This window comes from Bison bison, unplaced genomic scaffold, assembly GCF_000754665.1.
Source record: "Bison bison bison isolate TAMUID 2011002044 unplaced genomic scaffold, Bison_UMD1.0 scf7180017864230, whole genome shotgun sequence".
Lineage (NCBI taxonomy): Eukaryota > Metazoa > Chordata > Mammalia > Artiodactyla > Bovidae > Bison > Bison bison.
The window spans coordinates 1,103,593-1,114,449 of record NW_011494802.1 but is presented as its reverse complement, the minus strand read 5'-3'; positions in this window follow the sequence as shown (position 1 = coordinate 1,114,449).

Sequence of the window (10,857 nt, the reverse complement as noted above, 5' to 3'; positions counted from 1 at the left end):
GTATGCTCTGCTGTGCTGTGCTTAGTCACTCAGTCGTGTTCGACTCTTTGCAACCCCATGGGCCTGCCAGGCTCCTCTGTCCATGGGGATTCTCCAGGCAAGAATACTGGAGTGGGTTGTCATGCCCTCCTCCAGGGAATCTCCCCAACCCTGGGATCGAACTCAGGTCTCCCGCACTGGAGGTGGATTCTTTACTATCTGAACCACCAGGGAAGCCCAAGAATACTGAAATGGGTAGCCTATCCCTTCTCCAGGGGATCTTCCTGACTCAGGAATCGAAGCAGAGTCTCCTGCATTACAGGCATATTCTTTACCAGCTGAGCTACCAGGGAAGCCCATATATATGTATATTCTTTTTTAAATATTCTTTTCCATTATGGGTTATCATAGGATATCAAGTATAGTTCTTTGTGCTATACAGGAGGACCTTGTTGTTTATCCATTCTATATATAAAAGCTTACACCTACTAACCCGAACTTCTACTCCATTCCTCCTCCCCCCTCATCCCCTTGGCAACCACAAATCTGTTCTCTACATGTGTGATTCTGTTTCTGTTTCATAGGTAGGTTCGTGTGTCTCATATTTCAGATTCCCCATATAAGTGATATTATATGATATTTGCCTTTCTCTTTCTGACTTACTTTACTTATATGATAATCTCAAGTTGTATTCTTACTACTTATTATTTGATTGTTCAAATATTTTCTTGCCATCTCACCAGAAGGTGGATATAATTAGCCCCTTCTCCAAATGGTAAACCTAGAACTTGGAGAGGACAGGTACCCTGCCCCAAGATGACCCAGCAAGTCAGAGAAAAAGCCAAGAATGAAAGCAGTGTTCCTATCTGGGCATCCTGCCACTATCCTAGGCATGAGTAGCTTCCAGATGGAGCTGAGATCAAACCGCATATCTTGAGTCATCAAATCTGGTTGATTCTGAGGCTGCATTGTTGTTCTGATGACCAGGTAGATAAGCCTTGAATGGCAGGAGAAAAAATGTACTGAATGGGTGGTTCCCCAGCCTACCTTCCTAACTCCTCAAGACGTTGCTATGTGGTGTCTCTGACAATGGCTATGAGTCAGCCTGACGCAGGAAGATGATGGAGTCACTGTTATTGTGTGCTTGGCTGCTGCTTTCTTTGCACTTCAGCATTCCTACCTGGTGTGGTACATTTTTGTCATTCCACAGCAGTCTGCTGTGCACATGACCCCTCAGTAGCCCAGACCCATCTGTTTACATCAGCTGTCCAGCTGCCAGCCTCCTCACCTCCCTGTCTGCCAGAGGGGACTAGACGAAATCTGTGTTAGGACTGCCTTTCGGGGATGTGACTGGGATATCCACAGAGTTCTAGATTCTGTGTTCAAAGTGTAAGGTCCCTGGAACTCCACCTCTATGCCTTGGGGGAGAAGGAAGCTTTCACAAAAGATTTTTCTAGGCACTGACTCCTGGCCGGATGAGAGCTGGTTTCTTGGTATTTCTATCCTATTGTGTCATTTCTAGGAAAGAAGCTCTAGCCAAATGATTTTTCAAGGGATTTGATATACCTTCTGAAAATACCATGCAAATCAAATAACGACCAGCCTAACCATTCTTTCTTTGAAATATCCTATAAAACCTTCCCAGGTAGGTTTTTTTTTTTTGCACAAGGTCAGCACTCACAGCACTAATCTGGGACTTGTGACTGATGAGGTGGAGCTTCTGCTTAGTTAAGTAACAGTCTTTCCTTAATTTTATTCAGATCATTTCAGTGCAACCAGTGTGTACGTGTGTGTGTGTGCTCACGCACATGCACGCATGCACACATATACCCACCCTTCCAAAACAATGTAAATAACACATCAGGTCCCTTGTCCAGGGCCTTCCTGACTCAGGAGGATGCTGTGAACAACAGCTCTCAATTGAGGTCCACCTGGTCCCAGAGATTTGGGACCAGACAGCTGGACCTATGACAGCTCTGTTTGTTCCTTTTCCCCTTCCCTGTCCTTGTTATTACTAAACTGTTTTCAACAAGGCTCATTTCCTCCAGAATGCAACTCAGCATCCTGGAGAAGACTGAGGCCACTCTTGTAGCAGGAAGCTGCCCTAGATTTGGGCAGTAACCAGTAGAACTTGATACTGACGCCAGAGTGTAAAAATAAACACCTCCTACAGTGCTGTCTTAATCCATTGGCATCAGAGTTGCTATTATTAACCCATAGGCCTCACAGGCAGCTGTGATGGGCAGACAACAGCCTGGCCGGACCTATCCTGCCAACTTGGAATCAGACTGTTTCTTTCCTACATCTACTGGAATCTGATCTGGGGCCCCTGGAGAAGCACCATCAGTCTGGGAGCATGCCCCACAACAGGTAACACTAGAGATGGATTGGGATCTTTGGTTTGGGAGAGCCTTAGGTTCCTAAGGCCGGCCGGTGAGTCTAGAGTGTAATGGGCACAGGCTTACTGATTCAGTCCTAGTGGAAGGGAGGGGGAAAAAATGACTCTTTTCAGTTCCTTTGGCTCTTTTGAAGAGGTTTTGCCCTGCCAGTTCCCTGGATCTGGAGCCTTTAGGTTTTCTGGGAAATTGGGGAAGGAAAGAGAGAGGTAAGGTCTCCATTGGTCATCTGACAAAGCTCTAATAATAATAGTAACCATGGCTGAGCGCTTACCTTGTGTCAGGTACTTACGTGTAATATCTTATTCAATTCTCCCTCAAGCCCTTGAGGGAAAATATCATGACAGTTTTGCAAATGAGGAAACTGAAGTTTAGTGAAGTTGAGTAACTTCCCGAAGCCCACAGCTGGCAGGAAGAGTGTCCAATTTGAATCCAAACCTGTCAACGCCAAAATCCATGCTCTGAATCATTACAGAACCTAGGCTCCTGAATATTCTGGGCCCAGGCAAGATTCTTGCCACCTGCTTTAAAAGGTTTTAAAGTAAATATCAGTTTGCTCTCACTTTAGTCTTATAACCAAAGCAAATACAGTATTGGGTATGCAGGAATGGTCTTCGCTGCTGCCTGCTAATAAGGCAGTCCCAAGCATCGGGAGCCGGTCTTGGAGACTGTCATTTCAAGTCTACTGGGAAGTAAGTCACATCTGGGAAAAGGCTTTTGACTTGACGGAGGTGTCTCAGGGGCTATGATCCCTCTGCTGAGACTGGGGTGAGACTAGAACACAGTTTCCCGGGAAGCAAGGCTTTGATGGTTTCTAGCAGTCCTGCTGAGGGTGGAGTGTGCTTGAATGAAAATATTTCCTTGAAGGGCAGCTAGGCGTCTCTCTCCTCTTTCTCCTGCCTCCCCCACCCTGGCTCCACAACTGGCTTGTGGTAATTCAATCTAGATTCTTCTCATAGCCTACTTCACTGTGCATATGTGGCCTTTTATTTACAGCTTTCGAGAGTCTGATTGGATAGCAGCTTACCCGCCCCGCACAACTCAGTCCACTGCCTTGGGGGAGGGGAAGCCGAAAACATTCTGGCTTTGCTTCCTAGAGGCTAGAAGCCAAAAGGAGCAGCCAAAGGAAGAGCAAAGGGTCGACCACACTGAACAGTGGAGCAGCATAGGGACCTTTTTGTCCCAGCTAACTTGCTTCTGCAAATATATACTTGAGCCCTATCCTCCAAGTAGAGCAGCCCACGCTGGACCTTTCAACACTCACCCCTGGTTCACTGTCTCTGTCTTGGTGGCTTCCTGCTCCTTGCTGCTCCCCTGCACCTAGCGTTAGGAGGCTCTGTCTCTCTGTCTGTTTATCCACTGCTGCATCCTCCACCCCCTCCATCTGAAGAACTCAACCTGTCAAGGTAGGAATTGACTCTCCTAATTCTCTGTAGTCCTCCCCTCTCTCCCTAACTACATCCTCAAAAGAGGTAGATTTACAGCAAGTTCTCAGTCCTTTGAGACTTCTAACTGTGGCAGTTAGAAGCCAGGCACTTGGAAGTATAGGGGTGTGTGTGTGTGTGTGTGTGTGTCTGTGTGTGTCTTTCTCTGTGTGTGTATATCCATGTATTTATGTTGAGAGGGAAGACGTTTATTAGCACACTGCACAGGGACCTTCCCTTGGGCCCAAGGTTTTAATTTAGCTTAGTTTATAATTAGAGTTGAAAGGTACCTTAAGAAGTTATCTGATTTAGCCTCCTGCCTCCAAACAGGTGCTATGAGTTGAACTAAGAAGGGAATCAAATGATTGATCTAATGGAGAAGGACATGCACTTGCTGGCTGGATTACTGGAAGAGAATATTTTTCTAGGTATAATCCCATTTGAGCAGAAGGAGAAACTAGAACAAAGCTGAGTTGATTATCGTGGTATTTCTATGGAATAAAGGAGAGACCCTTTACAGCTCCATGAGGAATAGTGGCTTCTAGATTATTCTTTTCTTGGGTATAATTCTTAGTGCTGCACTCTCCTCACAACTGAGCCTGAGAGGTAAAAGGCTTGGAACTTGTTGGGGGTTTCACCCCAACATATTCTGTCTGTGATTTTTGGTTCCATTAAAGGTGCCTACATATTTCCAGTTCATAAGGGAGGAGATAGACTTTTGGCCACCTGATGCGAAGAGCCAACTCATTGGAGAAGACCCTAATGCTGGGAATGATTGAAGACAAAAGGAAAAGAGGGCTGCAGAGGATGAGATAGTTAGATAGCAACACTGACTCAATGGACATAAACAAATTTCGGGAGATAGTGAAGGACAGGGAAGCCTGGCATCCTGAAGTCCATGAGGTCACAAAGAGTCAGACATGACTTAGCAACTGAACAATAATAAGACCTGGGGGAAAGGAGATAAACCCACACCAGGTAGTCCTAGGAAAGAGCCCATTCTGTTGTACTTCAGAGTCAGGCCTCCTCTAGAGTCTATTTGATTTTAGGGGGGTGGACTTTTAGCTGAACCTTTCTGTAACATATTTGAGAAGCCAAACACAAAGCAAGCTCTATGCTTCAAAAGAAGACTGTACATTAGGGAGGCCTGATAAGGAAGCAGCTGGGTGTGTCTGGGACAGCCTTTCAGGCTAGGCCTCTTCCAGCACACACCCAGCACACTGGCTGGCCTCGCTTGGAGTCCAAAATAACTTAATGCCAGTTCAAAACAGTGGCCTCCTCAGCTCGGAGCACACAACCTGGAGGAAAGACAGACGTGCTCCTGGGCATTGGCTGCTATTCCATTTGTGGAATCGGACTCCTGATGTCACAGCCTGGTGCTCTCAGGCAGCTAATAGCCTGTTTATCCTCTCCTTGCAACTCAGCCCAGAGACTACAGGCATTATTATTACCACCAATTCTTAAATCTCCAAATTCTTTCAGCATCTCTCACACATTTCAGTGAGAAGTACTTGTCTTAGAGGAAATTCAGTGTCCATCAAGTCTCATGGCCTATAAAGACATAGAACCTTAGTAGGCACGGGGATAATTACACAAACTGATTTTTCTGAATTCACTTAGAAAGTTATTTTCTGTACTGTAAAGTGAGTCTGCTGCTGATACAGTTAATTGACATCATTTTCCAAGCATATATGATTTGAGAGTCATGAAGTAAAAAAGGTGATTTCTCTCAGTTTTTGTTTCACTCCCCATTTCCCCGATCCCGACCAACCATGCTCAGTCTTGCCTTTGCCCAGAGATTTTCAGAATTTTTTCATCTGAACCCTAGGGTCCCCTGGAAGTGCCTTTGGGGGGCCCCTCTGAAGTAGAGAGAAGGAGTTGGAGTATATGGGGCTTTAGGGCCTCCCTGCTTCAACCAGAGTTGTTCTATGTATTGGGGCTGAAAAAGCTTGAAACCACTGCTCTGACCCTTATCTTACATCCTGAAACATCTTTCTTGCTTCCCTAGCCCTCCACAGAGGCATGTTGCCAATGATTTTAACAAAATTATGAGCCCCTCAAGTTGAGCTCTTACCCCTAAACACCCAGTGCAGTGCTTTGTACACAGCAGAAGTGTGTGCAGTGGATATGACTTATTTGATTGATTGATTGACTCTTGAGATGATATTAATTCATGGCCTTGGGATGCATCTCCCTCAGAGAAAAGAGTATATGGTAAATTGTGGTTTATTTTTATTCAGTATGATTTGGGCACTTCTGACCTTTCCTATTGGAATCACTCATGCAGTCTGAGGCAAAAACATGGCCAAAAGGAATTACCTAACATAGATGGTTTCTGGTGTAGAGGATACCTGACTAGGTCAGCACAGGCAAGTACTTCATGCTAATGTCCAGAGAAAAGTGTCCTGAGGTGAAAGGTAAGCAGAGCGATTGGGAAAGGCTAGGGACAGAAATGTATTCGGATCACATTGTCTTATCTGTTTTTCAGTACTGCCTTCACTGAAAGTTACCTGCCTGATAGTTCCCAAAACTACTCAGTGTCTTGAATATGGGAAATACAGATCTTTTTATTTGCTAAACTATACTTAAAACACTGTCCAAGCTGTTTATCTATAGTCTCCAGTATATATCTACCTATCTTTTGAAGGAGAGAAGGAGGGCTTTATTTTGTTTTAAAACAATTTACATTTTATAAAAGTTATATACATATGTATATACACATATGTGTATATATGTGTATATATATATATAGTTTTTAAAAAGCCAAATAGTAAAAAAAAAAAAAAAAGAACATTAGTGGGACAACTGGCAAAATCCTCACAATCTGCAACTTCAGGTAATAATACTGTATTCAGTGTTGATTTCCTTGTTTTGGCAAATCCACCATGACTATATAAGATGGTAACGTTAGGGGATGCTGGTTGAAAAGACATAGGGATACACTCCTAACTATCTTTGTTACTTTTCTAAAAATTATTCCAAAAATAAATAATTTGAGGACTTCCCTGGTGGTCCAATGGTTAAGAATCTACCTTCTAATGGAGGAGATGCAGGTGTGATTCCTGGTCAAGAAAATAAGGTTCCACATGCTGCGGGCCAGCTAAGCCCACATGCCACAGCTAAGACCTGATGCAGCTAAAAAATTTTTTAATGATTAAGTTTAAAAAGTCTGTACACAACAATAAAAATCTTCACACAAAAAAAGCCAAATACTGCCAAATCTGAAATAATGACCATCAAAATCAATAATACCCAGCAAGAGATTATGACCCACTGAATGTTTTTTAAAAAGCCAAGAATCTATACAGATACCAAAAAAAAATAAATAGGAAGGAAACAGGAAATCCTTCTCATATTGGAATGCCAGCTAATAAATGTAGGAGGAATAATAAAAAGAAAATCATCATTTTTCAACCATCACAGTAAACAACTATTAATAATTCAGGTAAATCTTCAATGGATGCTGGTATTTTTAAAGAGTAACAACAATGCATTACATTTCTATAAAATATTTATAATTTATAGAGCATTTTCAGATAGTGTTTTGAATAGGCTACCATTCAGATCTACAGCAAGATGTTTATCTCCCCTTAGCTTCCATATCCTTTTTTTCACTTGGCAACTCCCTATAGCATAGCCTGGTCCAGGCATAAGAATGCTCAGCAGCCAATGATTATATTCAGATATGTTTTATTTTCACCTCCCCTGGATCTTTCTAATAATCTCTTACTAACTGCTTATCTGTGAGAATTTATCCTTTATTTAAAGCATTTTACCCATAGCTGATTTGTGTTCTGCCTCAGATGTTCTTAATATTTGAAGTTCTTGCAATTTAAATCTATTACTTATTGTTTTCTGTTATTCATTCATAGTATCTTGTTTCCATGTATATTTGTGATCTTTGATGAAAATTAATTTTTGCATACTCCTTAATTTTGAGAATCCTGTCAACTTAAGTTGGAGATATTTTTCTCCAAAAGTTTGGAGGAACCATCAACCCTGGATCACATGAGCTTGCTTCAAGGATCTCAGCCTAACTTGGGTTTAGCTATCCCTTGCCTTTCTAGTGGTCCAAGACTTGCCATTCTGACCACAGTAGAAACGTTTGTGGAAACCACATAAAATCTGTCGACATACAAGATGTGACCACCAGGCTCTCACTTTGCAATCTTCACTCTAGGATCATGACTATGGAAATAAACAGTAGTGAAGTACTGACTGAAGACATGGCTGCTCAGTCATCTTTCCATCCTTAGTATGAAAATGGAAAGAAATGAGGGGTTAAGAGATATCTTGGCCTTGAAGATTTATTTACTAAGCACTTTGCTAAGGCTTAACTTTTTGGTTTTCATCTTCCTTCCTTCCTTGCCTCTTATCAATCAAATATGCTATTCTCTTACAAACAATAAATGCCAGTGAGGGTGTGGAGAAAAGGGAACCCTCTTACACTGTTGATGGGAATGTATACTGATACAGCCACTATGGAGAACAGTTTGAAAGTTCCTTAAAAAGCTAAAAAATAGAACTACCATATGACCCAACAACCCCACTCCTGGGCATATACCTGGAGAAAACCGTAACTCTGAAAGATACATGCACTGCAGTGTTTATTGCAGCACTGTTTACAATAGCCAGGACCTGGAAACAGCCTAAACATCCATCAACAGAGGAATGGATAGGGGAGATGTGGTACGTTTATGCAATGGAGTATTACTCTGCCATAAAAAGGAATGAAATTGTGCCATTTGCAGAGACATGGATGGACCTAGAGACTGTCATACAGAGGGAAGTTAAGTCAGAAAAACAAATACTGTAGATTAATATATGTGGGATCTAGAAAAATGGTGCGGATAACCTGTTTACAAGGTAGAGATGGAGACACAGATGCAGAGAAAAAACATATAGACACTAAGAGGGGGAAGGGGAGGTGGGATGAATTGGGAGATTGGGATCGACATATATACACATGTATAAAATAGATAACTAATGAAAACCTACCGTATAGCACAGGGAACTCTACTTAATGCTCTGTGGTGACCTAACTGGGAAGGAACTCTAAAAGAGAGGGGATACATATATACGTATAACTGATTCACTTTGCTGTACAGCAGAAACTAACACAACATTGTAAAGCAACTATACTCCAATGAAAATTTAAAAATAAATAAATGAATAAAAGAAACGATTTTAAAAGTTAAAAAAAAAAAGTTATTCTCAGGCTAAGCTAACCTGAAAGCTGACTTGAGTCCAACTAGCCCACTGGGCTTGCCATTCAATAGCTTTACCAAGCAAACATCAGTGGTGCCTTACTGAGTGCCAAGACTCTGGGCTCAGAATTACTCATCAAGATATAAGACAATCCCACTCTTCAAAAGTGAGCTGTCATCAAGAGATAAATAACAAAATAAAATGGCCAAGACTTGGTACTAAATGAGTTGTGTAGACAGTTGATATTGAAAAAGTTCAGAATAAAGACTTTCATGATAAAGAAAAGCTTCCAGACATGGTAGAATTTGAGCTAGATCCTTTAAAAAGAAACAAAGGCAAGGAAAATAGAGCATTCCAGATGTCTTCCCAGTGGACTGAGCCAAAATTCAGGATAAATTTGTCATCTGATAGAACATGGTTGAATAAGTGGGAAGGAACTTTGAATGCCGCATTAAGGGATTTGGATTATCCTGCAGGCAGTGGGGAGCCACTAACAACTTTTTAGTAGTAAGGTGAGGATACCAATATTGAGGCAGTACTTTGGGGAAATTATTGTTCTGTCAGTATATAGGATAGCTGGGAGGAGACAGCCAGAATGAAAGCAAGAAAACTTATTAGAAGACTGTATGATAATTCAGAGGAGGGGTGCCTGCAGGTCTGAACTCGGATGATAGAAGTAGTGACGGGAACTCAAAAGGCAGTGTGACAAGTAGTTAAGAACACGGACTTTGGAGTCAGATGGTTCTGTGTCTGGCCAGGTCAAACATTACTGACCGAGTTCCCTTTTGTTGTTGTTGTTCAGTTGCTGAGTCGTGCCCATGGACTACAGCACACCAGGCTTCCCTGTCCTTCAGCATCTCCAAGAGTTTGCTCAAATTGACCAGGTTACCTTAGGAAGGTCATTTAGTATTCCTGAGCCTCAGACTTCTCATCCATAAAATGGAGATAATAATACTTATCTTAGAGAGCTGTTATATGTATAAAATGAGACAATGTAAGTGCTTAGCATGTGGGCTTCCCGGGTGGCTCAGTGGTAAAGAATCTGCTTGCCAAGTAGGAGATGCAGGTTCAACCCCTAGGTGAGGAAGATCCCCTGGAGAAGGAAATGGTATTCCACCCCAGTATTCTCACCTGGGAAATCCCATGGACGGAGGAGCCTGGCAGGCTACAGTCTTGTTCAGTCGTTTAGTCGTGTTTGACTCTCGGACCCCATGGACTGCAGCATGCTTCCCTGTCCTTCACTATCTCCCAGAGTTTGCTCAAACTCATGTCCATTGAGTCAGTGATGCCATCCAACCATCTCATCCTCTGTCGCCCCCTTCTCCTCCTACCTTCAGTCTTTCCCAGCATCAGGGTCTTTTCCAAGGAGTCAGTCCTTCACAGCAGGTGTCCAAAGTATTGCAGTTTCAGCTTCAGCATCAGTCCTTCCAATAAATATTCAGGACTGATTTCCTTTAGGATGGACTGGTTGGATCTCCTTGCAGTCCAAGGGACTCTCAAGAGTCTTCTCCAACGCCACAGTTCAAAAGCATCAATTCTTCGGCCCTCAGCTTTCTTTATAGTCCAACTCTCACATCCATACATGACTACTGGAAAAACCATACCTTTGACTAGACGGACCTTTGTCGGCAAAGTAATGTCTCTGCTTCTTAATATGCTATTTTGGTCATAGCTTTTCTTCCAAGGAGCAAGCATCTTTTAATTTCATGGCTGCAGTCACCATCTGCAGTGATTTTGGGGCCCCCAAAAATAAAATCTGTCACTGTTTCCATTGTTTCCCCATCTATTTGCTATGAAGTGATGGGATCGGATGCCATGATCTTAGTTTTCTGAATGTTGAGTTTTAAGTC